The sequence below is a fragment of the Mytilus californianus genome, unplaced genomic scaffold (assembly GCF_021869535.1).
Source record: "Mytilus californianus isolate M0D057914Y unplaced genomic scaffold, xbMytCali1.0.p SCAF_1, whole genome shotgun sequence".
NCBI classification, from domain to species: domain Eukaryota; kingdom Metazoa; phylum Mollusca; class Bivalvia; order Mytilida; family Mytilidae; genus Mytilus; species Mytilus californianus.
Window position 1 is genome coordinate 91,360,198 of NW_026262581.1, and position 13,319 is coordinate 91,373,516.

The following is a 13,319-nucleotide window of genomic DNA, read 5'->3' on the forward strand; positions in this document are numbered from 1 at the left end:
ACTGAAGGAATAGAACCTGCTGCAAAAGCTTTTAATATAAATGTAAGTTTATATAAAGTACAGTATCAGGTTCGGTTTTTCAACTCAAATAAAATATGTTTTCATTGTTAAACGCCTAGAGATTTATTTAACACTGAGAAAGACCATGTAAGTGATATTCAAGCATTCTCACGCACTTATTGACTGCAGTTTTTCTGAAACTTTTTTTTTTAATTATGGTCCGTTAAGTGTCGTCATCACTGCTAAATGTATGTAGCAATGTCAATTTATGGCAACACTAGTGTACAGATGTTCAAATCTATAAGAATAGCGAAGATACCAGTATTTTTTGTTCCCGATCAATGATGTAATATTTATCAATATGATTGAACATGTGATTAAAGAGACATTTGGTCTAGTTTGATGTATTGATATTTGATCAGACATTTGGTTATCAATTTAGTTTTAATTGTGGTCCCTTGCTATTTAAATTGTTCATCTATATTCATATGAGGTAGAAATTATATACCAAACCATCTTAAAGACAAGAAAAACAAAATCAAACATTGAGCAAAACACTTTGATTTCATCGTAAAAATTGAGGATGTTCTTTCAGTCATTATTCTTTTCAGCCTACATAACCTAAAATTGGAACGCCATGCAGATTTTGAGGTTATACAATGTTTAAATTGTATAATGATAAGTGACTGATTCAAAAATGAGTGTCGTTTCTTATGAAAAAAAAAATGATAAGTAAATGTATGCGGTGACATTTGGTATATAATTGTACAAAGAAAAAGGTACATATAATTACTTCTCCGTTTATTTATAGTTATTGAAAATATTATTTGCTCGGTTTTCAGCAATCATATGATGTTTTATGCTGTTAATTTGTATTTATTTGTTAACTAGTTTATAATGGAAACTATAAGTATTTTGACACAAACAAACACTTTAAAACAATAGGGCAAACTCAGGTGCTCCGATGGTATGAAGAGCTCCTGTTTCGCTAGAAACATTCATTGATGTCAAAATGATTGAAATAAGGATGGGAATTTTGCTACAAGTTTGTAAAAATAGGGAGATGTGGTATAATTGCCAACAAGACAACTATCCACCAAAGTTCAAATGAAGTGTAAGCAATTATAAGCAACCGTACGGCCTTCAACAATGAGAAAACCTCATACCGTAAAGTCGGCTATAAAAGGCCCCGATATAAAAAAAATTGAAACAATTCAATTGAGAAAACTAGCAAAACAATTTACGAAAAACAAAGATCAAAAACATGAACCAACGACAACCACTAAACTACAGGCTCCTGTTTGTTCACACATCTATTTTTAATGTTTTTCCTGTCAAGCAATTATTTCTTTTTTATTTTTGATGCAAATGAGTGAATATTACACAAGTAATGAAATCTTCTTCACAGTTACAAGTTATTTGGATTTGTTTTCGTCGTTTTAAATGGAAATACCGAAATTGCAAAATTGCAAAATTGATCTAACAAACTAACTAGTTTACACCATCATCTGTATTAATAAATTATAACACACACTACTTTTTGAGTGTTATGTATAAAAATGAAATTTAAAAAAAAACATATTAAAATATTGTTGATAGTGTGGTCAATAAAATAAGTAGGGGTACATTTCAATTGTTTTTATGAATAAAACAGTGGTTTTCAGGAAAAAATCATTTCTTCATGTTTTCTCTCTTGGAATTAAGAGAATGTTTTTTCAATTTTTCATATTGACAAAAAGTTCTCAAAACATGGGTTTTTAATGGTTGTAAAAATGTTTACCAGCAATACAAATCTAATATGGCAGTTCTTTATTATCAGTTGTTAATTCTCTTTTAAATAACCAAAACGTCAATTAAATCCTTTCAAATATCGTTTTAGTTTTTAAATTTTGTTGTGGAACGCACGTTAAGGATAGCAGAAAAGTAAGAGTGGTAACAAGGAAGACAATATTAATTGCGTTTTTTTTTACAGGAGAGACAATGTTACGGCCAGAAATCACCTTTAAATTGTAGCCAACAAAAGACACAAATCAATAATAAAATTTTACAAGATTTATTATACAATTTTACAAGAAGTATTATACAAATTGAAATGTCAACTTAACTGTTAAGATATATGTCCGATCCTTTGTCTTTTCTTTATCCGGAATTCTTCTCTTAACTGTACGGAATATGTCCAATCTAGTATGATGTACTTAACGTAAATAAAAGTGTCAATCCAACAACTCCAGAGAACTTCTGTGAATCCAAGTGTATTAATGTCTGTCTGTCTAATTTCGGTGTCTGTATATATAGTTGTCACGGAAACTTCTGGAACACTGCAGAAGAGAAACTCCTAGAAAACTTTAGAAAGGAAAATTACGAACCGCAGATTATGATCATAACGGAATTTTTATGTAACTCAAATAGAAAGTTCTAATCATTCCATCAGTATCTATGATTGTTCCAGTAATTTTTAAACTGCACAATTATATCATCATTTTGTAAACAACTATAATAGTAAACACCCTAATTATATATCTTATGAGGCCGCACAAAACAAATTAGGCCAAGATAAATAAACATGATAATAACAATATCATAACAACAAATTGTATGTATTATCGAGCAGTTATGTGTGGCCCTGCAGATAGCACTGTTCTGCACAAATATATTAGACGTATTCATACCTTTATCTGATGAAACCTACTCTTGAAACACATAAACAGTTAACAAAAATATAAAGTAAATCAGTTATATTGTTCTTTAGTAATTTATGTTGTTTAAGATCAGCTTATGCTGTAGATGAATAAAATAGGAAACTGATAAAAATCTTGAATTAACTCCCAACTTATAAATCCACTTGTTTAAAACGAATGGTTATTTACACAATTTTAGCTGCTGGATCCCAATTATTGTCACATTTGCATATTATATCTGTTTATGTTGGTTGCTCATCCAATTTTGTCAATATTACGGAACTCTAAACAACTGTCATACAAGTGAGGGGTCTAGCTAGCCATTAAATCAGGTTTAACCAACCATTTTCGTCGGAAATGCCTGTGCCAAGTCAGGAATATGACATTTGTTTTTCACTCGTTCCGTTGATTGATACATTTGATTTTGTCAGTTTTTATGAACTTTCTTTTTTTAATTAATCTTGGAGTTCGGTATTATTTTTTTTTGTAACTGCTAAACAATAACAACAATTTAATTTGAAATACAACAACAAACTAAACAATAAAGCGAAAACCACATATACACTTTTTTCTAGAAACGTTAAAAATATCAAAATACTCATGAAATAGCATAACATGAATTTATGAATGAATGAGAATATCATGACATAATATTGACATAAAAAATCGTTGATACGTTGATATTCTGTTAAATTATTGTTTTGTTAAATGTTGAATTGTTCGAAACACTAAGGTTTTTCTAACCGCAAACATAGACAGCGGTAGCCGTATTTGTCACAACTATTCGGATGTTTTTGTTTTCTATGCCTTTCAACTTTGTATTTGATTTTAACCTCCTTATTATTCTGATTCCAGTGCCACCTATGAGTTAAATGTAGACGAAATGCGCGTTTGAAGTTCCAAATTCGATAGTCTTGGAACAAAAATTTTCGGTACACATTCGATAAAAATCCTAAATTTGTCTTTCTTATAAATTTTTTTGATTAGTTACAATATAATAACGGGAAGAAATATATCCGTAATAAAAAGAAATATTACTATTTTAGACATTCGATTTGGATAAAATGAGTACATTTTGTAGAAGACCATCAATACGAAAAAAGGGATATAAAAGGAGAAAATAAAATACTCTCATGTGCACTTAAGAACTCTTAATTTTGTCTGTTTTGACGCAGTTCTCTTTGAGTCCTTTCGTTTTTATTCTTTCTTCTGTCAGTTTCTTGTAACTTCTGTAGCGGTAGCTTTCACTCTCTTTAGCTCATCTAAGTTGATCTGCGTCTTTGCTTTTCTGCAATATACAAAGCCCTGGGTTCTGGAAAAGAGAAGATCAAATAGTAGAACATGAAAATACAACTTGGTTTACTAATGAGGTATATCGTACTTTTATCGTGATATAAGAATCAAAAATATTATTCTGTGGAAATAAATAATACATATTTAAAACAAAATGTTACACTGTTAAAAAACGTATCAGAAAAAGTGTAGTCTAGTATCCTGTTACCAAATCATTCTATCTTGTAACATTTTCCATAGTAACAAGATAAAAGTATAGGATAGACAAATTTATATTTATGAATGTTGTTGTGAAATAACCTCTTTTTTCTAGCATAGATGGATTTTTCTTTTGTAGTCTTGGTTTCCACAATTAATTGCACTTTACAAAACTGATATTGTTTTCGTTATCATATTAATTATTATATGACAGATATGATAAAAGGGTACATATTGCTAATTTATCAAAAGTCTTCTCTCTCTGTACACTGCAAGAAACGTGTGTTTTACCATTTTGAAGATACGTTGTGATTTTGAACACAAGAGTTCAATATTAATAGATAAAACAATTTACATTTGACCATTGTGTAAGGAAATATGTCAACCATGAAGGCAATTGACATCTTGATGGTTTTTCATAGTGTAATGCATGCACAAAATTATCTTTAAAGTCATAAGAAACGAGTTTCTTGTAATTTTAATGTAATCGAAATTATAGAACCAATACATGCATATATACTAAACTAAGTCCTGAATGCACGTTTTTTATATTCATTACGAATCTATGACGTATTATCGACAAATAATATTTCATTCAGGGATTGTTGATTGCAAGCTAATTAACTTTTTAGTATGGTGCCGAGGTTAACCGGATCGTGACATTGATAAACAATCAACACTGAGCATGTAGAGTACTTGACAAATAAGTGAATTAATAGAGCAAGGATAATTGTTTTTTTTTATATTTTCCATGCGTTCCCATTTGTTGAATAAACTTTTCAACAACAGTTGCTAAATGATTTGTTTACGCTTAAGGTATTGACGGGTGCTTATTACACTGGTTTGAAGATTATCTACATCACAGAAAACAGAGAGTAGTATTGCATAATTCGTCTTTTCTTCCTTTTGCAATGTTTCAGCTGGTGTTCCCTAGGGATCAGTTATGGGCCCTATTCTCTTTGGCTTATATATTAATGGTATTGTCGACAAGCTTATATCACATGTGTCGGCTATTTGCTGATGACACTTTATTCAGTTATTCTGGTAACGAAGGAGAACAGATTAGATCAGCTGGAGGATTTGTCAACCAAATGGCTGATGTCATATAACCCTGATAAAACCGAAATTATGATTTTCTCAAATATTGAGATTCCAGACCTCAACTTTTCCTTAAATGGTAATAATATCCCTTTCAGTACATCTCATAAGCACCTGGGAGTTAATTTCAGTAGTGACACAAAAATGGAAGAATCACATTGAAAATATATGTACAAGCGTAAAGAAACACTGAAATGTTTTGCGTAAACTTAAATACAGAAACAATTTAGAAAAACTGTACCTAGTTTTTATTCGACCCATTTTTGAATATGCCACGAAAGTGTGGGATAACTGTTGAATATGCTATTCACATAAATTAGAAAACTTACAATTAGAGGCCGCAAGAATTATAACCGGTCTACCAATTTTCACTAAAACTAAAACCTTGTACTCTGAGGTTGGTTGGGAATCTCTTTTCGAAAGAAAAAGAAGAAACATATTACAGATGATTTATAATATGAATCAAAAACATGCACAAGAGTACCTATGTAATCTTGTCCCTCCATGTGTACAAAGTACAACAAACTATCCGTGGCGAAATGGTCATGATATTATTGTTCCTTTTTGCAGACTTTCCCTTACTACCGAATCGTTCATTCAAACCACAATACGTGCGTGGAATATGTTAATCTTGATAAAAAATTCGCAGCGCGACTTTATATATAAATTTAAGAAAGAATTGAATATTATTTTTACTTCATTGCGATGTTCTGCTTCATTTTAATGACCTATTTCGGGCTAACATTATAAATTATCCATCTTGTCAATGTAGGTCCGATGTTGAGGATGTTCATCATTAGTTTTTCGTTTGTACAAAATACGATTCATGTAGGGAAACTTTACACAATAATCTTAATTTGCTCTCTGAAAACTTTGTTTTAGATACAAAACTATTAATTTTTGAAACTTGGAACTTTCGGATGAACAAAATTTTCAAACATGTTCAAAATTTCATCAAAAGGTAAAACAGATTTCTTGTACCTTTACAAAGCGTTATTGATACTGACACGGAACATCATCATCATTGACATAATCAACACCAACGTCACAGGATGATATGACCTTACAATATTTCATTCTTATTTTTCTGTACTCTTCTTTTATACCTATAGCTCGTATTAATAATATTCTATAAACAGTGTGTTTTACATGCATGTTCATTATATTATTATTGTACATATTAATATTGTATTATGGAGAAGACTTCATAAGTATGATTTACTTGTGTGTCTAATCCATTTTGCTTTAATTTAGCAAATAAAATATGTTTAAAGTAAACGATTTGGTTTTTTTTTAAATTGTTCTTTTGGAATCAGTTATTACTATTAACCTTCCAGTACACGTTTGTTTACATTCTTTCTTCGTGGTTTTCCATCGCACTTGCGCTGTGCGGTGGCCGAAGTTCCAACGCGAGGTCGTAGTCAAGGTCACTGCATACGGGAAAATATCTGCGAATTAGTGTACGGGAAGACATTAATTCAATAGCAGTACATTTATGTAGATTTTGATAAGACAGAGGATTTTCCTTTACAAGATAGTTCACGTACAATTGTAAAAAAGAAAAACTTAGCCATTCAAGTTTAAAAACATATTCAACTTTTTTTATAAATTTGAAGTTTCACATGACTTTAATTGTCCATCATGCCACTTGTTTTCATAATTAAGTTTATTGGGAGCTTGTTCACACCTATGACATCATATAATAATACCCAAGGTGAATTCTATAATCCATAATAATCTTCGAAATTATTGTTAGGATTAAACGAGTTATTTTCGTGGGAAGGTAGTTTTATCCTTAATTTTATGTTTTGTCCTTTACTAAATACCACTTAATGACAAGAAATACCGAATAACAAATAAAATGTACACTTAAAAGGATTTCAGTCATTAGGGTGATCAATGGATATCTATTTCATTACTTTCTTAGATTATTTTATAATGAGGATTACATTGACATCAGTGAATTGTGACTCGATTATTGGGTGAAATAAACAACTTGTCTCGTAGCACTTTGAGAAATGACACATATATCACCGTGCAGAGTGCCAATATGGTGTGTTGGGTATGTATGATACGGGATAGTTGTTTTTACGCGAAGAAAACACAACATACATTGATTGTGCGTGAAACGATTCGAAGTGGATAAGAGATGTTATTTTTATAAGTTCAATACACAATTTAACATGTTGATATATGATGTGTTAAAGTAATTCATGACAAAATCCTTACACAAACTTGACAAATTCGAAAGCACATAAATACTGGCAACATCTTTGGTTTTTATCTCAAGCGTCACAATAAGGACTATAACAGGGAGCAAAAATCACGCTTCATTATGTTTGTAGTTAGTAGTACTACATGTATATCCTCCCAAAACTTGAAATTAAGCGTGCATAATGTCGTCATTCACCTCGAATGCTAACCAAACCTTTTAACAGACTTATTCAGAAGGGATAGTTACGAATTTTTTGTCAAGTCATTACAGTGGGAAATCTAGTGACAAAATATTACCTCCCCGAGTAACACTAAAAACTAGTTTTGGTAAATAGTAAAAATAGAAATTAGTTGAAATAAAAACAAAACTTCCATTTAATGTTATCATTTCCCTCCGTAAATAGCAAACGACGAGTTCAACAGGCTATAGAAGCTTGATGTAAAATCGGTTTAAAATGTTGCTATGCGAATAAATTCCTGGAGTACCAACTTCAATTTATTTTTCTACTGGCTGTATACCTCTCTGGAAAACGCTGATTATCCGTATATATATAAATGCAGCTAGATAAGAGAAGTCAGGGAAAAAATTCCAAAATATCGATTGATATGCAGCAAAGATTAGCACTTTTGAAGTCAAGTTACTAAGCAAATTCAAACGGACCTTATGTAACGTGCAGGGGGGTCCTACACGCCAGATGGTACTTTATGTACCCGTGGACCCGTACCAGGGTTACTTCCCTGGATTTGGTGTGTATCGTTGGCTATACCTTACAAATGGTAACGTGTATCCTGAACTTTACTTAAACTTAGCTATAAAAGCCTAACGAGAATGAAAAAAATTACTTCCGGTAAGTATACTAAATGGGACCCTTAACCTAACAATGGAGTACAACACAAGGAACGGTTTATTGGAACTTTGACAGCCGTACTTCGAAATTAGATATATGACTGTTCAGCTATTTCCCTAAAAATACTTTAGCTCTTTGATTCTAAGGTAATATATGAAAATATGGTATCCAGTGCGCCCCTGGTCCTTATTCAGGGCCAAGGTGTCACTGGTCCAAAGGGACAGTATTACGTTGTCACCTTAATTATATACCACAGGACAATATGTCACCACCTTATTCAGATAGTACGATTGGCTCTTGCTTATGTAAGCCTAACCACAGGTCCTTGGTAAGCTACTTCTTATTCAGAAATACTTATAGTTACCTTTTCGTATGTCTTTATTCTACGAGCTCTGACGACCGAACTGATTAACGATGTGAGAAACTCTAGTTATATACTAGAATAATCTCTAACCAAAATGCATATAATCTCTAAACAGAAATAAATATATTCCGTATTACTATTATGTTTTAATGTAACACCTATAGTACTTTAATATCAAACACTTAATTTCAACTAGAAAGGATCGGAACCAGTACCAAATCTTCGGAAATCGTTTTCCGTATTACCACCGTAATAAGCGTACGTCATTAACAAACGAAAGTGAAAGTAGAATTTGTTATGTGAACATTCACTAGATTTAAACAGTTCCTAATAGATACACTTAGAACTAACATTATTAAGGTAACTGAATAATTTTCGTCACATTACCCACGCCTCAAAAGAAATGCGCCCCGCATTTACAATACGCGAGCTAAATCATCGACATCTGGCCCTTTTTCAGACCTAAACTCTATCAACTATATCTATTACAGTAACCACTGAGCATGTTCTCAAGGTACTCTCCAAAGTACCAGACAAAATTAACCGAACAAAATAAATTTCCACCATATTAACTCGTAGACAATACATCTACCATAGGCTCAGATTTCAACAAGCTCCTACCAATACTACTACCAATGGATAATGGATTCCTAACAAAACTACTTAACTTAATACCCTACCCTCAACTTACTATATAAAATTTAAACACCGAAGGCATATATGACAATGTCCCTTAGACTTAACTAAACAAAGATATTAACAAAAACACTATGGGTTGTGGGCATCAGAACTGAAATTAATAACTAACAATTTGGATCCGGTGTCAAAGGGAAAGTTTAGACTGTCACTTGAAACTTTCCGAAATAATCCTGGTTGCAAAAAAGTAGCCTATGTAGCGGCCCCAAGGAGCCTACTCTTAACGAACTTTACAAAGGGATTTTTAACGTGCACAGGACGTTACACTTCCTGAACACGGGGCATCGGATTTAACGTCCCCAGTCCGACCGGACGGCCATACCATAAAATTAAAACAAAAACACAATAATCATATCTGGTGTCTTTTACCATATAATAGTACTCGTTTAGTCATATAATGTGTCCTTTGACAGTCTTATAATAAAGTCTTTTACAGTTCTTAAACACTGATAATTGATGTCGTACACGTATCCTGGCACGAAGTACTGACATGTAGCCTCCCTGGCTTTCATGTAGAATTATTTACACACGGTATGTAATGTACAGTCAATCGTCCCAAGTTTCTTCTGTGGTCTCCTCTACCTTTACACCACCTTCATACCATAATCGGACAGTTCTTTCAACATGGTGATGAGCAACCATGTCTGAGGATATTTCCTTGACTTCGTGGGGGTTTGTGTTTCAATTGTTCTCCTGGCAGGAACAATCTGACCACAAGTCGGCTGACGAAAGACGCCACCTCCTAGCGACGAAGTTACGTGAGTATGTGCCACTAAACTTGTAAATAGAACTGGAGACGTGAAAGAGGAAGCCACTACTAAATCACTTCTTACTGCGTTGGCAGTAGTCCTCGGTACTTTAACCGGTCTCACACTATCTGTCAGGCGTTTCATCAACTGCCTCTTCTTGGCCGAGCCAAACACTGGCAGAGGCTTCTTTGGCTTTCTCACTGGTGCTATATCCGGGCTTGATGCTACCTCCGGAGTGGCCGAGGTGACATCAATGCAGGATGACGCAGTCGGTCTCTGACTAAACTGAATTTCATCAGAATCAGCATCACTTTCCGGCACAGCTGCGGAAGATTTCTGGTGTTTCCTCTTGTTCTGCCTTCTGAGATCTCTTTCAAGAATGGCTGCATAAGTACACGCCGGTTCTTTGCAAATGAAAGAGGTGGACACCCGCTTCTCCTCACAACATTTGACTATATGTTCACCCCACTCTTTTGCTGTGGAAAACCTATCACCACAGACAGGACATCTGTAAGTCTCCTGCGAGGACTTTGATGGCGTTGTTTTAGTATTTACCATATTTAGATCTACAATTATAAAACAGATATTTGATATTAAATATACATATTTACACTGTATATTTACAACTCAAAACTAAACAATTAAATCTCGTAGTCTTTCATCCACGATGGAGGTTTTCTAAACCTCCTTGGCCTATCATTATCTACATCCTCATGATCATCTAGATCCAATAAGGGCAAAGAGTCAATGATAACTTTTTCTTCATGAATCTCTGATTCTAACTCGCCTGTTTTCTCAGGATTTTGTTCGTCAACATGGTTTTCCCCCTTAGTATTTGTTGGGGACAAGGGCACATCCAATCTACATGTATGACTTGACCAACTCCCTTACGCCCACAATTGACGTTGTATGTGACACTTGAGTTTATCTTCGGCACCTTATATAGACCACGCCACTGATTAGTGAACTTTGGCGACAAATGCGGGGTTCTCAGGGGAAAATATACATAAACCATGTTGCCAGGTTCAAATTTAGCCTAACTGACATTTTTGTCAGGGTTTTTCTTTTACCTTAACATTTGTCCAGAGACATGTCTCTGAACAATCTGATGTGCCTCTTCCATGTGTTTTTGTAATTCCCATGCCCATTGATTCTGAGGTATTGCCTTTACTTGAGATTGTAACTTATATATTAAGTCTAGGGGTGTAGACTAATCTATTGGGGGTGTAACCAGTGGTCTCATGTTGAGAGGACCTAAAGGCCATCATGACATAAGGAAGTAATATGTCCCAATTGGAGTGATATTCATTTACATACCCCGTAAGCATTGTAGCGAGAGTTTTATTGAATCGTTCTACCATCCCGTCAGATAAGGGGTCGAACGGGTCTTTTCTATCTGAAGCAACTTGCACATTTCCTTAAACAAGTGGCTCTCGAATTGACTACCTTGATCGGAATGGATAATAGTTGATACCCAAAACCTATAAATAACCTAAGTCATAAGAATGTTTGCAACTGTAGTTGCCTTCATGTTGAGCATGTGGTGACTCTATGTCCACTTAGTATAATAGTCACTTATAACTTATATATATTTATTACCTTTGTCACTTTCGGGGAGTTCCCCAAGGATATTCATAGCAATTCTCTCCATGGGATAACCTGACTCTTTAACTTGCATTGGGGCCTTTCTTTTAGGAATTGGTTTATTTCGCTTATTACAAACTGAACAACCAGCAATATAACTCCAAGTATCACCTCTAACACCTGGCCAATAACATTTTTCTTTAATCCTAGCTAAAGTTTTCTTAATGCCCAAATGAGCAGCTGTCCTATTATCATGAGGAAACTCAAGAATTTTACGTCTATCCTTCATTGGTATGACAACTTGTTTCAAATTTGTTTCCGAGTATTCCCTAAACAATATACCATCTTGAAACTTCAAAACATTCCACTGGGACCAAAGGGACTTAACAACATAACTGTCTTTGCCGGTTTGTGAGTATGACGGTCTTGAGTCAGCAGTCAACCAATCTATGACAGTCTGCAAGTCCATGTCTTTTTATTGCAATTGTCGTATTATCTAGCTCAAGATCATCATGCTTGCCTCCCTGTAATTTTACCATATTGACTGAGCCAACTACTTCCCAGTTCTTGACAAAGCCACACTGTTTACAAGGTATACGACTCAAAGCATCGGCATTACGATGCTGGGTACCTGGCCTATGCTGAATAACCATATCGTATGAACTTATAACTTCCAGCCAACGGGCTAGTTGACCCTCTGGGTTTTTGAATCGAATGAGCCATTGTAATGAGCTGTGATCTGTCCTTATAATAAACCGCCTACCGTACAAGAAATGCCGAAAATGTTTAACAAAATGGACCACGGCTAGCAGTTCCTGCCTAGTAACACAATACCGGCGCTCTGTTTTTGAAAGGGTACGACTCCCATATGCAATAACATGTTCCTCACCATCGATAACCTGTGATAAAACACCACCTATCGCTCTGTTACTTGCATCCGTATCAAGAATAAATGTTGGGGAGAAATCAGGATGACTGAGGACTGGGGCACTGACTATTTTGCCTTTCAGCTTTTCAAAAGCCTCCTGACTATCATTTGTCCATAGAAATTCGCGACCCTTTTCGGTCATTTGGTGTAGGCTCTTAACCGTATCTGAGAAATTTATTATGTACCAGCGATAATAGACACACAAACCCAAGAAGGAACTGAGTTCTGTTACGTTCTTGGGAACTGGCCATTCTTTTATACACTTAATTTTATTGGGGTTGGTGGCAACTCCCGATTCCGAAACAACATGTCCGAGAAAGGCAACCTTCTTAGCAAACAAATAACACTTTTTGGGTTTGAGTTTAGGCCTTCGCCTTGTAATTTCACAAAAACCTTGCGTAAATTATGTATCATTTCATCAAAAGTCTAAGCCATAACTATGATATCGTCCAGATATATGAGACAAATGTCCCATTGGAGCCCTGCCATAACATTCTCCATTAGACGCTCAAAGGTGGCAGGGGCGTTTGTCAGACCAAATGTCATACAGCGAAACTGATAAAGACCCATCCGTGTGTCAAAGGCCGTTTTAGGGCGTTCTGATTGCTCTACTTCTACCTGCAAATATCCAGAACATAAATCCAAAGTAGAAAATCACTTGTTTCCTGA